The sequence below is a fragment of the Myotis yumanensis genome, unplaced genomic scaffold (assembly GCF_028538775.1).
Source record: "Myotis yumanensis isolate MYYU_CA2020_CCGP unplaced genomic scaffold, mMyoYum1.0.hap1 SCAF_5, whole genome shotgun sequence".
NCBI classification, from domain to species: domain Eukaryota; kingdom Metazoa; phylum Chordata; class Mammalia; order Chiroptera; family Vespertilionidae; genus Myotis; species Myotis yumanensis.
In genome coordinates this window covers 77,323,978-77,342,497 of record NW_027223756.1, presented here as the reverse complement: position 1 = coordinate 77,342,497, position 18,520 = coordinate 77,323,978, and the positions used below count along the sequence as shown (strand labels likewise).

At 47.6% G+C, this 18,520-nt stretch overlaps 1 non-coding gene across 1 annotated transcript; it reads right to left on the bottom strand.

Moving 5' to 3' along the window:
- Nucleotides 1–14,084: 14,084 nt before the first annotated feature.
- On the bottom strand, nucleotides 14,085–14,192 carry LOC139011994 (U6 spliceosomal RNA). The gene has a single exon (XR_011471783.1). It is a non-coding gene; the product is annotated as a U6 spliceosomal RNA (small nuclear RNA).
- Nucleotides 14,193–18,520: the final 4,328 nt, after the last annotated feature.

The following is an 18,520-nucleotide window of genomic DNA, read 5'->3' as shown; positions in this document are numbered from 1 at the left end:
CAGAGGCTCAAATCCTTCTCCTCTTTTACTACTTTTGACCTCTCTGACCATCCCCCTGTCCTCCAGCCTAAGGCCCCTCCATCTCAGCAGGCTGAGATCCTACTACCCTATCTAGCAAATCCTACCGCCACTACCCCATCTTATACCTGCTCCAGAGCAGTTTTCGGCTCTCTTCCTCCCCCAGTCAGAGCAGATGCTGTCCCCAACAGAGACCTACTGTAAATCTATCAGGAAGGGCAGGCAGGTCGCAGGTCTCGGGACCACATGATAAAAATCCAGCAGTCCCTCTCCTGGGCCGTAGGCGCTGGCACCCAGGACAGTGGGGCGGGTGGCTTGTCCCTCTCCTGTCTCTCGAAGTCCTGAAAATTCTCAAGAAAACATTGTAAGGGGGTCGATGAAGATGACTGACCCTGACCCATTTTGACAAAGACAAAGACAACAAAGAACAAAGACAAAACAAACCAGACAAATGCAACCTAAGGTTGCCCAGACAGGACCCCCAGACGCCGTCACATCCTGGCAGGTGGACTCCGAGGTTCTGCTGCGTCCAGCCCTCTTTTTTTTTTTTTTTTAAATATATTTCTTTATTGGTTTCAGAGAGGAAGGGAGAAGGAGAGAGAGAGATAGAAACATCAATGATGAGAGAGAATCATTGATTGGCTGCCTCCTGCATGCACCCCACTGGAGATTGAGCCTGCAACCCAGGCATGTGCCCTTGGCCGGAATCGAACCTGGGACCCTTCAGTCCGCAGGCTGACGCTCTATCCACTGAGCCAAGCCAGCTAGGGCCAGCCCTCTTTTGAGTCCTAAAGGGAATGTCCCACAGACAGGTACCAGATTCTTACCTCCCCGCTGGAGGTCCAGGTGGCTTGTCGTTTTCTGATTGCAGTTTTGAGAGGAAAACACTCCGCCTCCCTGGGACCCGGGACGGAGACTGGAGTGCCCTCGCCTGGGGCGTCCGGGGTGTCCACTGGCAACTTGGCCGGAGTGGATCTCGCTGGGGGCCTCCAAATGTAATGGGGAGACCTGCAGAGATGACCACCAGGGACTCAGATCAAAATTTAGGAGCCTTTATTAAGCTGGCCAGCGACTACAGTTACAGCAACCTGCCGAAGCAGAGGCTGAACTGCAGTGCCGACTACAGAAGTTACAGCGTTTTTATTTGCAAAAACCACAAAGTTAGTTACAAAGCCTTGTTTATACAATTTGTTCCTGACACAGTACAGCATCATTACAGTGACTACCTTCCTATCTATGTGTTCTAGGAGCAGAGAGTACAGCGTGACGGGAAGGGGCCATGAGACCATATCTCAAGGCCTGGCCTGGTGTCAGCACTGACAACTCTGTCTAGGGCAGTTTACGGCCTCTCTGGAATGGGAGTAGTCCTATTTTCCTTCTTATTTAAGACAGAAGCCAGAATAGCAGGGTTAAAATTTCAAATAGCAGTTTTTATATAAGATGGATACTTCAGTTGCCTCCCACACATGCCCAGACTGGGGCTGGGGATCAAGCCTGCAACCAAGGTACATGCCCTTGACTGGGACTCGAACCCTCGACCCTTCAGTCTGCAGGCTGATGTCTAACCACTGAGCACCGGCTAGGTCTTATATACCTTTTGGTGTATAAGACAGCGCTCCAACCAACTGAGCCACTCTGGTCAGGGCTAAACCTAAAACTTTAAAAAATATTTTATTTATTTATTTATTAATAAAGTGAGAGAAGCCGAAACTGGTTTGGCTCAGTGGATAGAGTGTCGGCCTGCGGACTAAAAGGTCCCAGGTTCAATTCCGGTCAAGGGCATGTACCTGGGTTGCGGGCACATCCCGGGTGGGAGACGTGCAGGAGGCAGCTGATCGATGTTTCTCTCTCATCGATGTTTCTAACTCTCTATCCCTCTCCCTTCCTCTCTGTAAAAAAAAATCAATAAAATATATTTAAAAATAAAAATAAAATAAAATAAAGTGAGAGAAGACAGACATGAAAAGCCACAGTGATTTCATTTGTGTAAAATGTCCAGAACAGGCAAGTCCACAGAGACAGGAAGTGGTTTCATGGTTTTCGGGGGCCGGGGAGGGATGGAGAGTGACTGCTGATGGGGATGGGCTTCTTTTTGGGGTGGTGGAGCATTCTGGAATTAGATAAGAAGTGACGGTGATGGTTGCACAATATGGTAAATGTACTAAATGGCATTGAATTTAAAAGGGTGGCTTTCTTCTTAATAAAAATTGAAAGGATGATGGGACCAAACTTGTGTAGAGTCTGGTACACAGCAAGTACTCAATAAATGCACCAAGGAATGACTTACCAGCCTGCGGGGTGGGGAGGAGGCCAGCACTGGCATCTCCTCCCAGACCTAGGGATTTGTGCAAGTCTTCATTCCTGTCATTGTCGCTAATCCCCTGGACAAACCCTCCCTGTGAATCACCCCACCTCAGTGTCCTCCTTAATTCTCCAGAGGAAACCTGGTGGTCTGTCCTGGTCTTAGACTCACTCGGAAGGAGGAGAAATGGGTTGATGTGCTTTTTAAAAAAATCCTCACCAAGGATCTGTTTTTTATTGATTTTTAGAGAGGGGAATGGGGAGAAGCGAGGAGGGGAGGGAGAGGAGGGAGTAGAGGGAGAAAAAAAATCAATGTATGAGAGAAACATCGTTTGGCTGCCTCCATATGTGCCCCATAGGGGATCAAACTGGCAGCATAGGCACATGCCCTGACTGGGAATCAAGCCTGCAGCCTTTGGTGCAGGGGCAGAGCTCCAACCAACCGAGCCACCTGGCCAGGGCTGAGAAACGGGTTTAAAGCAAAGTGTGATGGAATCAAGTCAGAAGTGAGGAAGAAAGTGCCGTGCCGCTCAAAGCTTGGTGGGGTGAGCTGGGCAAGGGAAGGGGTGTGGACAAGGGGCTGGAGCCCGGTGGCTCTGGTCCCCACTCTGGGCTGCATTCGTTCCCTCTGTCGAAGCCGCATAGGGTCCCTCCCCATGTGGGGTTTGGGGTTTGTGGGCAACCCTAGAAGATGCCTCTCATGGAGACTCAGCTTCCCCTCGTGGAATGTGAGGGCAACAGCTTATTCTCTCCCCTGCCTCAGTTTCCCTTTTGTGACCTCCTGTGAGCCTGCAGAAGGCTCAGATACCAATGACAGGGAGCTTGTCCTGTGCTGGGCACTTGGCTCGGGGCCAAGGAGACCTCCACGCCTAGGGTCCCAGGATGCCCGTGCCGAAGGCCCTTGGGAGACTTTCCAGCAAGAGGTAGCAAGTCCCCAGAACAGACCCCCAAAATGACAAACGGGGATGCTCTGGCATCGCCTACAGTTTTATCTGTACATTCATGTTTGGGTCCAACCGCAGCAGGTCCAGGGGTCCCCAAAGGTGTGTGGACGGAGTCGGCGAAGAAGGAATGACACGGAGACAGCCTTCAGTTGATCAGCAGCCTAGTCAGGACCTCTAGCCAGGATCTCCAGCCAAAGTTCTGGTCGGGATCTCCAGCCAAGTTCTGGTTAGGATCTCATGTTTATTGTCTTGTTACATCTGTATTTATACCAGTCGATTTTAATCCTGTCAATTTCTATTGCAAAGGTTAGGGCGTTTCTTATCTCCATTCCAGGGAGTAAAGATTATGTAGCTTAAGCGTGATTGTTTGTAGTTAAAGTGATTAACTACCCGCCTGGCACTTAGTTAAGGGGTTGTATCCCCTCCCTAACCTCAGGGAAAAATCCCCACCTGGGGAAACAACCTTTCTCGGAGAGGTGACCTTGGTTAAAACACATAGCGCTAAGGGGAGCAAACATATTAAGAACAGTATGCCATATACTCCAGGTCCCTTGAAACATATGCTGTGCAGATGTTTCTTTCCTGCAGTGACTGTGTCAAGCAGCAAGGATGGACCGGCTTCCGGCACATTCAGAGTGGCACCCACCTTGCAGGTGCAGGGGCCATGTAAGGGTTGTGGGTCCCAGCCCTGGCCACTCCCGGCCCGAAGCCATCATCCCAGCGACTCAACCCTAACCCTGTGCAACTTGCAGACCTTCATCAAGGACCACAGTCCCCGTCTCCTGGGATGGTTTTACCTCTTGCCGCGACCTGGTGCCAAGCACACATGGCAAGAAACCAGCTTACAACCTCTCCAAATCGGGCCAGAACCAAAGAGGGTGAGTAGGACCCTTGCCTAGGCAGAAAATTTAAGAGAGCGCCAAAAAACCGCACTCGTCGTGATAACATGTGCTGAGGTGTTTTTTAATGGCTTCAAAGGCAGCTTTGCTTAAAAAAAACAAAACAAAACACCCAAGGATATCATTTTATTGATTTTAGAGAGAGGAAGGAAAGGGTGAGAGAGACACACAGATGTGAAAGAGAAGCATCAATTAGTTGCCTCCTGTACACACCCCAACCAGGGACCAAACCCCCAACCTGGGTATGTGCTCTGATCAGGAACGGAACCCACAACCCTTTGGGGCACAAGACGATGCTCTGACCAGCTGAACCACACCAGCCAGGGCTGTGCTGTGAGTTTTGGCAGGAACTATTGTAGATTCACATGCAGTTGCAAGAAATAACATTTTGCCCAGTTTTCCCCAGTAGTAGCATTTTGCAAAACGATTACAATGTCACAACCGCAACATCGACGTTGCTACAATACATCTTATTGGGAAATGGCCACTTCCACTTGCATCCACTGTGTGTGTTCACAGTTCCTTACTTGTCCACCCTCAGGTCTCAAAGCAAACAGTGCATGTACTTCACCTAAGGGAACTCAGCTCGCCCCCTGTTCTCGCCGGGAAATGGAAGCAGGGAGGACTGGACTGTGGAACCGGGTCTTTCAAAATAACTTTCTGGCCTGATGGACATGTTCTTCATCTGCAGCCACGGGTGGCTCTGGCGCATGTGACTGGCGGCCAGTGAGAATGAGAAACAGAATGCTTCCGTGACTACATTTTCATTGATATAAATTTATTTAGCCTGGCAGGGCCGCTGGGGCCCCAATGGGGAACACAGGTCCATCCCTCTCTTTTTAGGAGACATGGCTCAACCTCGGCGTTGTCCTGTGTTTTGCCCTGGGTCCTTGGATGGTCCCCGGCTCTCATGTCCTCTGTCTGTTTGTCCTTCTAGGCACACACGTGGTGCTCAATAAGAGCTCATGGAGGGAGAGGCCAGGTGACTGAGGCCTCTGGATGGCCTTCTAACCTCCACTCTGTGCCCTTAGTGTGAGGTAGGGCTCGCCCCCAGGCCTCACTTTACCCATCTGTAAAATGGGGTGGGGGCATCCTCCTGTCTTCCACACCCCTTGCTGGCGAGCTTCCGTCGGGTTTCATTCTCTGTACTGGCCACCTGGATGAATACACTTCGCAGCAGCGGGTGGCATCTCGGTGGGGTCGCCAGGACCTCCACCCGAAATCGAGGTGCGGAGGCAGGGGACAAGGACCCAGCGGGAATGGAGCATCCTGCCCCCCTGCATTTGGGGCCTGGGGCAGGGAGGAGGAGGCAGCTCCAGATGGGGAAGCAGGATGGAGCTGTCAAGTCACTTGCCCACAGGAAAACAGCTCATGTGTCTACAGTTGGAGGGGGTTCTCTAGAAGTTTCTCTTTATTTCATTCGGATCTCCTCTGCCTGTCCGCCTCTCTCTGCTCGATCCCTGCCTCCCCTCTCCTCCCTGCCTTCGGATCATAAAAGCAATATGTATTTTGAACCACTTTATTTCCCAGAATGAAAATATATGAAATGTGTGTGTACTGTGGGCTTTAACAAATCTGTAAGTGAACACATAAGGTGTCCACACTGAGGGGAGGAAGCGATTACGGCTTTCCTCCCCCTGGGGCGGGGCGGCCCCAGGGCAGGTCTCCGTCTACAGAGGAGCTCTCCAGCTGTGTCCTGCGCTGTCAGGTGATGTGACCGTCCCCGGAGGGTCGTGTCTGTGGGTTGTTTTGCCTTCTCAGTCGGCAGGTCCTCTCTTTCCGTGGCCGGGTTGCTGGTGGAAGCTGGGGAGGGCTGATTTCTCCACGGGAACAGCAAGAATTTGGGGGTTCGTGTTTAACGGGGACAGACTTTCAGTTCGGGAAGATGAGAAAGTTCTGGAGCCAAATGGTGGGATGATTGCCCAACAGGATGATTGGACCTAATGCTCCGAGCTGTGCACTTAACAGCGGGTAAGATGGGGAGCGTTTTGAGATCTTGTTTCCTGGCATTGTCATCAGTTCGGTGCAGATAAACTTACACAAAAACATTTTTTAAGTGGTTAAGATGGTAAAGTTATGTTAATTTTTACTACAATTTTAAAAAGAGTAAAAATAAACCAAACAAACCCCACATAGGCTCATTCTGGCTCCATTCCTAGATGGCTGGAGCCCGTCTGCCCGCATCTCCCCACTCCCAGGCAGGGGCCCTCCACGGGGACAGGGGACAGAAGGGCCGGGCTTCTGGGGGGACTTTTCCTGGCCATTCCCGTCCCTTCCGCTCAAAACTCATTGGCCAGACCGTTCACAAGAGCCCACCCAGCCCAAGGTGTTAGGACCGCGGCCCTGCTACTGCCGCCGGAGCACCTGGAACCGCGGGGAACAGAACAGCAGCCGCGGCCGCCCTGGGGTTGTGCCTGGGCCGTGGCACTGGCTCTGCAGCGGGGATGAGGCAAGAGCGGCACCTGGGATGGGGGCTGGCAGGTGGCGCCAGCGTTTGGAGGACAGAGGGGCCCCGTGGAGAGAAACAGGCGGGACAGGGCTGGACCCGGTGCTGCCACTTCCTCCGCGTCACCAGCCAGCCAGGCAGAAGCGGCTCCGCTTTACGGGCCAGGCCGGCAGGCCCCCCTTTCACGCGGTGCGTCCCGTCCTGCCGCCCCCAGACGACAGCGACCGGCCCCTCCGGAGTCGGTCTGCGGAGCTGGCTCCCCCGTCCCTGGTGACATATGCCCAGCGCTTCACTCTTCCCCGGCTGCGCGCTCGGACTCGGTCTCTGCTCAGTGGGGGGGAAGCGCACCAGGCCTCCTCACCGAGGACAGAACCTCGTCATCTAAAGGCGTTTGCACCGTCCACGTCCCTGTGCGCGGACATCCCCTTCTGTGCACAGGCCAGTCCCGGGCCCGACCGGGTGTGAGACTGTAAATGGCCCGAAGGGGAAAACCAGGCAGAGTGGCCTGGGGAGCTCAGCTGGTCAGAGCATCGTCCCTACACCAAGGTTATGGGTGTGATCCCCGGTCAGGGCACACACAAGACTCAGCCCATTAATGCCTGAGTAAGTGGAACCACAAACGGATGTTTCTCTCCCTTTCTTTCTCTAAAATCAATTAATAAAAATTTTTAAAATAGATCCAGGCAGACTGCACTGGCATCGGCTGCCTAGCCTGGGCCCTACTTATTTGGGGTCACTGGACCACGTGAAGGAGGTCCCCCCCCCCCCCCGGGCCAGGATGCCTGGGGTTGGCCTGTCAGAAGCATTTCCACCTTTGACCCCCACTAACGTAGGCCCAGTGGAATCACGCAGCATCGGCCCACAGCGGATCTCACCGGCAAACTCCTGGTGTGCAGGGACGGAAACCTTGCCCTCTGCCCTCCTGTATTCTGTATCGGGGGGCCTGCAAATTAAACGAATAAAAGACATTTTAACAGGAGGCATTCTTAATTTACATATTTATTAATTCAATTATTAATTTTTAATTTTACATGCTGGGGCGTTACATAAGTAAGTGAATGCCCAAAGGAGCCATGAGGTTTGTGAACTTACAGACACAGTGACAGGGAAGAGAGGGCAGCAATGGCCGCTCACGGCCGAGCAATGAACTTTAGGGAAGGTAAAGGGGTCCTCGGAGGACAGACAGGAGGGATAACATTTGTGACAAAGTCTGTCTGGGAGTGGTTCCCGCTTCTCTTTTCCAAGAAGAGAAAATTACAGCCGACCACAGGAAGGGATTTATTTATTTATTTATTTATTTATTTATTTATTTATTCAAGAGGCTCTGCTTTTAGGCAGATAAGAGATTTTAGGAATTCAAATGCTTTCAGCTCAAAACAATTCTTATGCCAAAGTAGCATATTTTGGGGTGACATATCCTGGTCCCTGCACTTGCTCTCCTATTCAGTATTTTGCTAACTGTCCCATATTTTTTCTTCAATGTCATGCATGTTTGGTGTGAATGGTATCTCTGTGTGACAGCCCTGGTGTCCCAGAGTCAGGGTGGCGGGGTGGGAAATGACATTGTCCCACCTGCTGGCCAACGAGGGTTTTAGAGAAATTGTAGAAGCTATAGAAATAAATTTAAATTCCTGGGGTTGGGCACCATATCTGAGTCTCCATCAACCTGGCTCCCATTGTTCACCCAGCCCTGTGGATTCTCTGAGACTCTGCCCCACCCAACTTGCAGGCTCACTCAAGTTGTTTCCAGTGGCTTTTCCATGCTAATGGCCTATCTTGGCTCATGCTTCAGGCTTTGCTAAAATCTCTCCAACAAGCAACATCTGGCCTCAGTGTGCTCCATACCCCTCATTAAGTGGCTCCAGGCCCAGCACTAATGGCAGCTGGTCTTGGTTTGCAGGTTGGCCTTCCCTGGGCACCTCCCAGCCCAGCACAGGTAACAGCCATCTGCAGGTCACTTTGTAGTTCATGCCAGGTGGCCCCAGGTAGAACACAGGTTGGCCTGCAACGCCTGGGAGGCCCCAGAGCCAGCGCACCCAGTGAACAGCTTCAGGTCACATTGAAGGACCACCCAACCACCTCCACAAGCAACACACTCACAGGGAAGACTCAGCAGGCACAAAGCCCGCTGAAGTAAGTCATACTTCATGGGGTGGGCCCCTGCACAGCTGATCTCCACAGTGTTAGCCACCAGTGCTTGTAGCCAAGTGTCCTGGGGGTGAATCCCTCCCACAGACATGCCAACAGCAATCAAGGCTTAACTACACCAGGAGGGTGCACACAGCCCACACGGGCACAGCTGGAGAGCCCAGATCGGGTGGACGGGAGGCTGTGCCCCTGGGCCCTGCAGGACACCTATCACACTAGGCCACTCTGCCAAGCTGAGGAGATGTGGCAGCTCTACCTAACACAGAGGAACAAACACAGGGCGGCCGCCAAAAAGAAGAGACAAAGAAACATGTCTCAAATGAAAGAACAGAAAAACAAAAACCTCCAGATAAAGAACTAAGCAAAATGAAGACAAGCAATTACTAGATGCAGAGTTCAAAACACTGGTTATAAGGATGCTCGGTGAACTCAGGGGAAGAGTAGATGAACTCAGTGAGAAGTTCAACAGCATAAAATAGGACATGGGAACCGTAAAGAAAGAACTAGTCAGAAATAAAGGATACTCTAACTGAAATGAATAATTTACAGGGTACTAACAGCAGAACAGATGAGGCCAAGAATGAAATCAGTGATTTGGAACATAAGAAAATAGAAAACACCCAATCAGAACAACAAAAAGAATTTTTAAAAATTAGGATAGCGTAAGGAGTCTCTGGGACAGTTTCAAGCATACCAACATTTGCATCATGGGGGTGCCAGAAAGAGAAGAGAGAGAGAAAGACAGCAAGAAATTGAAAACCTATTTGAAAAAATAATAACAGAAAAGTTCCCTAACCTGATGAAGGAAAGAGACATACAAGTCCAGGAAGCCCATAGAGTCCCAAACAAGCTGAACCCAAAGAAACCCACACCCAAACACATCATAATTAAAATGCAAAAGGTTAAAGGCAAAGAGAGAATCTTAAAACAGTCAGAGAAAAGCAGTTAGTTAACTACAAGGGACCTCTCATATGACTGTCAGCTGATTTTTCAACAGAAACTCTGCAAGCCAGAAGTGATTGGCAAGAAATATTCAAGGTGATGAAAAGCAAGGACATACATCTAAGATTACTCTACACAGCAAAGCTCTCATTTAGAATCCAAGGACATATGAAGATCTTCCTAGACAAGAAAAAGCTAAATAAGTTCATCACTAACAAATCAGTATTATATGAAATATTAAAGGCTCCTCTTTAAGAAGAAGGACAGCCCTGGCCTGTGTGGCTCAGCTGGTTGGGTGTAGTCCCATGCACCAATGTCATGCATGTTTGAGACTATAAATGGCTTGATTCCTGGTAAGGGCACATGCTTGGGTTTCAGGTTCAATCCCTGGTGGTGGTGTGGGGGGGGGAGGGGGTGCAGAAGGCAGCCAATCAATGTTGCATCTCAAATTCATACTTCTTTCCCTTCCTCTCTCTCTAAAAATCAATAAACAATTCTTTTAAAAAAACATATTAAGAAGGGGAAAAAAGATTAAAAATATAAACAATAAAATGGCAAGAAATACAAAAGAAACCATCAACAAAACAACAAGAAAGCCCACTGCGTGGGAAAACATATTTGCCAATGTTATATCTGATAAGGGTCTAATCTCCAAAATTTATAGGGAACTCATACAACTTAACAAAAGGAAGATAAACAATCCAATCAAAAAATGGGCAAAGGACCTAAATAGACACCTTTCAAAAGAGGACATTCAGAAAGCCAAGAGACATATGAAAACTTGCTCAAAGTCACTAATCATCCGAGAGATGCAAATCAAAACAACAATGAGGTACCATCTCACACCTGTCAGAATGGCTATCATCAACAAATCAACAAACGACAAGTGCTGGAGAGGATGTGGAGAAAAAGGAACACTCGTGCACTGCTGGTGGGAATGCAGACTGGTGCAGCCACCATGGAAGACAGTATGGAGTTTCCTCAAAAAACAAAAAATGGAACTCCCATTTGACCCCGTGATCCCACTTCTAGGAATATATCCCAAGAAACCAGAAACACCAATCAGAAAGGATATATGCACCCCTATGTTCATAGCAGCACAATTCACCATAGCTAAGATCTGGAAACAGCCTAAGTGCCCATCAGCAGAAGAGTGGATTAGAAAACTGTGGTACATCTACACGATGGAATACTATGCTGCTGTAAAAAAGAAGGAACTCTTACCATTTGCAACAGCATGAATGGAACTGGAGAGCATTATGCTAAGTGAAATAAGCCAGTCAATGAAGGAAAAATACCACATGATCTCACTCATTCATGGATAATAAAGACCATTATAAACTTATGAACAAAAATAGATACAGAGGCAGAGCTGCCTCGAACAGACTGTCAAACTACAGCGGGAAGGCCGGGGAGGGTTGAGGGGCGGGAGGGGGCGGGGTAAGAGATCAACCAAAGGACTTGTATGCATGCATATAAGCATAACCAATGGACATAAGACACTGCGGGGTAGGGGAGGCCGGGGGATTGTTAAGGGCGGGAAAAAGGGAGACATATATAATACTCTTTGTAATACTTTAAGCAATAAAACAATTTTTAAAAAAAGAAAACAAAATAAAGAAGCAGAAAATTAATTAATTAATTAATTAATTCCTGGCTGTGTGAACAGCGCCATCTAGAAGCCACTGCTGGCTTGGGGTGGGGGCTGCGGTGGTTCAAGGACTCCTGGGGGAAGGTGTTTGATCAGCAAACAGCAAGAAATGTCAATAAGGTGAAGCAAAAAAGGCCTGGTGACCTCCTCTTGGCATCCTGGGGCCAACATGGGCTCGCTTTCTGCACTCACAGCGAATTCTGTGTCCTGGAGAAGATGCCAGACCCGAAGGTAAAAATGTAACATTATGTCAACTGAACTTCACTGCGATATGCTTTACTTACAATGGCCTGCACCCATCCTAAGGGTAGTGTGATGCATAACTTAGGCAGGCCCCTCCGTCATCCCACCCCACCAAGATCTAGAACTCAGCAGGTCGGAGCATTGTCCCATCCACCAAAAGGCTGTGGGGTCGATCTCTGGTCAGGGCACATATGTAATGCAACTGATCACCATGTTTCTCTCTCACATAGATTTTTTTCTCTCTTGTTTTTCTCTTTAAAATCAATAATTAAAAAAAAAGTCCTCGGGTGAGGATTAAAAAAAAAACTAGAACATTCCTGCCTCCCAGGAAGTTCCCTCCATTCCCCCCAGAAGCTGTACCTGTTCCAGAAATTCATCTGGTTGGGACTACACATGATGTCCTCATCGCCTGGCGAACGAGTGTGACCTTACAAATGTGTGCCATGAGGTAAGAGAGTTCATGTTGAGAGAAATTTTAAATATTTTTTAAAACTTGAAACATAAAAACCTGTGTTGATAGGTGCATTGATTTCTTTCCTGGCTGGACATGGAAGCGTGGGATATTTATTGGTTTATTTATTTAATACATTTTTATTGATATCAGAGAGGAAGGGAGAGGGAGAGATAGAAATATCAATGATGAGAGAGAATCATTGATTGGCTGCCTCCTGCACACCCCACACTGGGGGGTTGAACCTGCCACCCAGGCCTATGCCCTGATCAGGAATCGAACTGTGACCTCCTGGTTCATAGGTCGACACTCAACACGGAGCCACGCCGGCCAGGGCAGTGTGAGATGTTTAAAAAATAAATGCAGATCATGTAAATTATAAAAGTAATTTAAGGACCACCCATGAGTCCTGAAAACGCTGATTGGAAATAGCGTGGTCGCCAATTCACGAGCTTCTGTGTTACAGGCTGATTTTGCTAACGAGGAAGGAGCTTTCTCATCAAAATGATCAGCTCCACCTTTTTCAAGGCTCTGACACTTGCAAGAGGGAGGCCTGGCAGGCCCCTCTCCAATCATAGCTGATTTCTAAACATGGATACTTACAAATTAAAAGTGGCTTCCAATTTAGGGATTCTTACAGAAAGCTTTCAGTTCGAAATATAATCAAGTATATTTACAGGGAAGGGCGTATGCCAGGACTGAGATATATTTGGGGATAGATAAGACTGAAAATCTCTGCGGACGGAAGAGACGGTGTGTGAAGACAAGGAAAGAATCAAATGCAAGGGAGGGATCATTGTTAGAATAAACTCTGATAGCTAAGAGGAGACGGAATCAAGAATAACACGTAATTCTTTTGAAAAGGCAGAGCCAGTAACCCAACGTATAGTAGCGGGAGAGTGGCTTGATAAGATTATATTACAGTCACAAGGGAGAATGTTATGCTTCTGCTACAGTAACTGTGAAAAAACATTGGCCATGTTTGGGTTATAATGTTAAATGGGAAAAGATAAACAAAATGGTTTATGAGCTGATATAAAATAATATGTATTTTGGGTGGTGGGGCACACGGTGCAATACACATATCTTGTAACATAGAAACCCAATAAATTTAATTTAAAAATATGTATTAAATTTAAAAATTTAATTTAAAAATATGGAAAGGAATTGTGCAGTAGTTAAAGTAGTTGTATTAAGATAATTAAAGAAGCAATCTGTCCTTTAATGTTGGTATATTTGTATTTTTTTGTTTTTTAAATCCTCACCTGAGGATATTTTTTCCATTGATTTTTAGAGAAAGTGAAGGAGGAGGGGGAGAGAGAGAGAGAGAGAGAGAGAAACATCAATGTGAGAAAGACATATAGTTTGGTTGCTTCCTGAACACCCCCCAACCAGAGGCAGGGTTCAAACCTGCAACCCAGGTACATGCCCTTGACTGGGAATTGAACCTGAACCCTTTCGTGAGCAGGCCGACACTGTAACTATTGAGCAAAACTTGCCAGGGCTATATTTGTCTTTTTAATATATATATATATTTTTATTTCAAAAGGAAGGAAGAGGGAGAGAGAGATAGAAACATCAATGATGAGAGAGAATCATTGATTGGCTGCCTCTGCACACTGCCTACTGGGGATCGAGCCCGAAACCCTAGGCATGTGCCCTGACCGGAATCCAATTGTGACTTCCTGGCTCATGGGGAGATGCTCAACCACTGAGCCACATTGGCAGGGCAGATTTCCCTCTTTTTGAATCATCTAGCCAAGTGTAACCCAGTTTTCAACTTGTCTGCCTGACTTTTTCTCAGTGACTTCTAGGAATTCTCTATAAATTCTAGATCTAAACTTTTTTCATCAGTTGCATGGATTACAAATACCTCCTTTGTGATTTGCCTTTCACTTTCTTAATGGTGTCTTTGAACAGTTCTTAATTTTAGTACAACCCAGTGCATCACTCTCTTCCTTTATTGTTATGTGACCTATTTCAAAAATCCTTACCACAAGGTTATAAAAGTATTTTCCTGAATCATATTCTTTTCTTTTAAAAAAAAATGGAACCCTTCACGAATATGCATGTCATCCTTGCGCAAGGGGCCATGCTAATCTTCTCTGTATTGTTCCAATTTTAGTACATGTGCTGCCGAAGCGAGCACCTGTATCATATGCTACAATGTTATTGTTTTATCTTTCATATTCAGGTCTGTAGTCCTCCCCAAATTGTCTTGTGTATGGTGTGAGGTAGGAGTCACATTTTGTATTTTTTTTAATAGTGATGTCCAGTTGTCCCAGCATCATTTATGGAGAAGTCATCCTTTCGGCACCGCAGTGCACTGCCTCCTCTATTGTAAATCAACCCTCCAGATGTGGATATGGTCTGTCTTGGGCTCCTAGTCTATCTATCTCTCTGTCCTTCGGCCCCCTTTTTATTGACAATGGCTGTTTGAGAAGTCTTGCTAGCAACACGGGCGGTATTGTGTGTGATGAGAATCCACCATGTACAATCGTTCTCTTGCCCCCCATCCATGCATCTCAGGGTCTGAATATCATTGGTAAATTTGCCCGAATCAGTAATTTCACGAAGAGTTACAAACTCGGTGATATCATCTGCTTCACCAGCCTTCCAAGCTTGGTGAGCCCAGAGCCCTCCAACTTCACAATGAATGTGATGCCATCTGGTGGCGCCTGAGCAGCCTGTGTGCATTTGAATTTCAACTTATGGGCCTCGTACGAATTCCATTGCAGGTGGGCGGTTGCTGGGACTCTCCATGAATCCCTCAGACATTGATGGCTTCCGAGGTTTCCCTCTGTCTGCTTAGAGCCGCTTAGAGCTGACCTCTCCAACACCCATTACCAGGTAAGAACTGATGGCGGAAAGCTACCAAGTGAGAAGTATCAGGAACTTAACTAGACCATGAACTTAACTAGACCGAGAACATGAACTTAACTAGACCAAAGGACAAGAGTGGGCTGTGCAGTGACACCAAATTCCTCCCATTCCAAAGCATGCCCCTTTGCAGTGGGACGTTGAGGCTTCTCCCACCCAGAGGGGCAGTCTGCTCTCCACCCCTCTGCACCTGGGTAGGCATGGCCATGTGATTTGCTTTGAGCTATAGAAGGTGGCAGAAGTGAGGTGTGGGAATTAGACCTCCATACGTAAGGAAGCCAGTGTAGCTTCTTTTTTAAAAAAACAAAAACGAACACACATATTTTTATCAATTTCAGAGAGAGAAAGGGAGAGGGAGAGAAGGATACAAACATCAATGATGAGAAATTGTTCAGCTGCCTCCTGCACGCCCCCGAGTGGGGATGGAGCCCAGAACCCAGGCAGGTGCCCTGACCAGGAATTGAACTGTGACTTCCTGGTTCATAGGTTGATACTCAACCACTGAGCCACACCTGCCAGGCACCAGTGTAGCTTCTGGAAGGCTGGGCTGGTGCGTGGAGAACTAGCCAATGAAGCCCTCTTGCACCTTCCAGCCCAGCCCTCCCGATCCTCCAGGTGTCCGTCTGTGTTCTCATTAGTTACTGTAGGTGAGGTCAACACAGAACATGCCCAGCCATCCGATAGAATCATAAAAATGATAGTCCATTCACTCTGTGGTCAGCAAAATAATTCCCCCCTCCCCACAAAGATGTCCACATCCAACCCCAGAAGCTATAAAAATGTCACCTGCCATGACAAAAGGGACTTTACATATGGGATGAAGTTAATGATCTTGAGATGGGGAAATTGTCCTCCATTGCTCAGGAGGCCCAGTGTCATCTCAAGTGTCCCTATAATGCCCTAGCTGGTTTGGCTCAGTGGATAGAGTGTCAGCCTGCGGAATGAAGGGTCCCAGGTTCGATTCCCGTCAAGGGCACATGCCCGGGTTGGGGGCTTGATCCCCAGTGGGGCGCGTGCAGGAGGCAGCCGATCAATGATTCTCTCTCATTAGTTTCTATCTCTCTCTCCCTCTCCCTTTCTTTCTGAAATCAATAAAAATTTATATCTTTAAAAAAAGTTTTCGTATAAGAGAGAGGCAGGAGGCTCGGAGTCAGAGGAGATGATTTCCAGGGCTCCAGGAATGCAGCCGCCTCTAGAAGCCAGAAAAAGCAGGAAATGATTCTCTCTGGAGCCTTCAGAAGGAACCAGCTTGCCCATGCCTGGAATTTAGCCCAGTGAGACTCATTTCAGATTCCTGACCTCCAGAACGGTGCAATAATAAATGTATTGTTTTAAGCCACTACATTTGTGAAAATGTGTTACCGCTGCCCTCGGAAACTAATACACATTCCCTCCCTTCCCAGCCAATTTCTGCCTGTTCACGCAGTGAAGCCTCTAATCAGTGGTTCTCAACCTTCTGGCCCTTTAAATACAGTTCCTCATGTTGTGACCCAACCATAAAATTATTTTCGTTGCTACTTCATAACTGTAATGTGGCTACTGTTATGAATCGTAATGTAAATATCTGATATGCAGGATGGTCTTAGGCGACCCCTGTGAAAGGGTCGTTCGACCGCCAAAGGGGTCGCGACCCACAGGTTGAGAACCGCTTCTCTAAATCTTTGTATGTGCTCACAGATAATTGGAACGACTCACCAGGCAGCTGCTTACTCGTATAGACATAATCACATAGCAGCAAGGATTATTATAAGGGAGGCAAGGACAAAGTTACATCCCTCTCTGTCATTAAAAAGAGGTGTTCAGCCCTGGCTGGTTTGGCTCAATGGATAGAGCGTCGGCCTGCGGACTGAAGAGTCCTGGGTTTGATTCCGGTCAAGGGCACGTGCCGGGGTTGCAGGCTCGGTCCCCAGTGGGGGGCGTGCAGGAGGCAGTTGATCAATGATTCTCTGCTATCATTGATGTCTCTCTCTCTCTCTCTCTCTCTCTCCCTCTCTCTCCCCACTTTCCCTTTCTCTCTGAAATCAATAAAAATATATTTTAAAAAAAGAGGTGTTCAAAGGGGCCAGCAGGACCAGCTGAATCAGCTACATGCTTTTAGCCACAAGGAACAGAAAACTGACTCTACTTGCTTAACTTCATAAAGAGGTTTATTAGCTCAGAGAACAAACAGCCCCAAGCGAGGGCAGCCTCCAGGCTCAGGACGTCAGGACAGCTGAGCAATGTCATCTCAGACCTATTCTTTCCGCTTCCCTATTCTGCCATTCTGGGCGTTAGTCTGCAGAAACTTTCCCTGGAGCCCCCACCATGCAGACTTGTCCTCTCCTCTCACTGACCAGCACTGGTCACACGCCCAGTCCCTGGACTGATCAGCTGGCCAGTCATTCATGCCATGATAGCTGCTGTGAGCTTAGATCTTAATTTTCAACCAGAAGTTATTTTAATACTATTGATATTACTACTATGATCTGAACTTAAATGTTATGTTGACAGATAAAATGAATAAGAAATTACACAAGTTGGCCCTGGCCGGGTAGCTCAGTTGATTAGAGTGTCGTCTCTGAAATGCCAAGGTTGCAGGTTTGATCCCAGTCAGGGCACATGCAAGAACCAACCAATGGCCCTCGCCAATGTGGCTCAGTTGATTGGAGCATCGTTCCATACAGTGGAAGGTCATGGGTTTGATTCCTGGTCAGGTCACATACCCAGGTTGTGAGTGCCTCCCTGGAAGGCAACTGATCAATGTTTCCCTCTCACATCAATGTTTCTCTCTCTCTCTCTCCCTCTCCCTCCCTCCTTCTCTAAAACCAATACAAATATAAACATGTCCTCCAGTGAGGATTAAAAAAAAGAATCAACCAATGGGTGCATAAATAAGTAGAACAAATCTCTCTCTCTCTCTCTAAAAGTCAATAAATCAAAAGAAATTACATAACTTGCCCTAACCAGTTTGGCTCAGTGGATAGAGCGTCAGTCTGCAGACTCAAGGGTCCCATGTTCGATTCCGGTCAAGGGCATGTACCTTGGTTGCGGGCACATCCTCAGTAGGGAGTGTGCAGGAGGCAGCTAATCGATGTTTCTCTCTCATCGATGTTTCTAACTCTCTATCCCTCTCCCTTCCTCTCTGTAAAAAAAAATCAATAAAATTCATTTAAAAAAATAAAAATCATCATTCTCCCCTTTAAAAAAAAAAAGAAATTACACAACTTATAATCAGGATCTTTAAAAACTTCTATGATTCACCAAATGATGAGAGAAAACAGTAAAATCATTTCTAGAGCAGGGGTCTGCAAATATTTTCTGCAAAGGGCCACAGAGTAAATATTTTTGGCTTTGCATGCCATGTGGTCTCTGAGGCAACTACTCATGTTTTTTTCTGGAAGCCAGAAAGCAGGTAGACAGCAAGCAAATGAATGGGCATGGCTGTGTGACAATAAAACTTTATTTAAAATAACGGTGCCCAGCTGGTATGGCTCAGTGGTTGAGCATCGACCTGTGAACCAGGAGGTCACTGTTTGATTCTCCTCAGGGCACATGCCCAGGTTGCAGGCTTGATCCCCAGGAGGGGGAGTGCAGGAGGCAGCTGATCAATGATTCTCT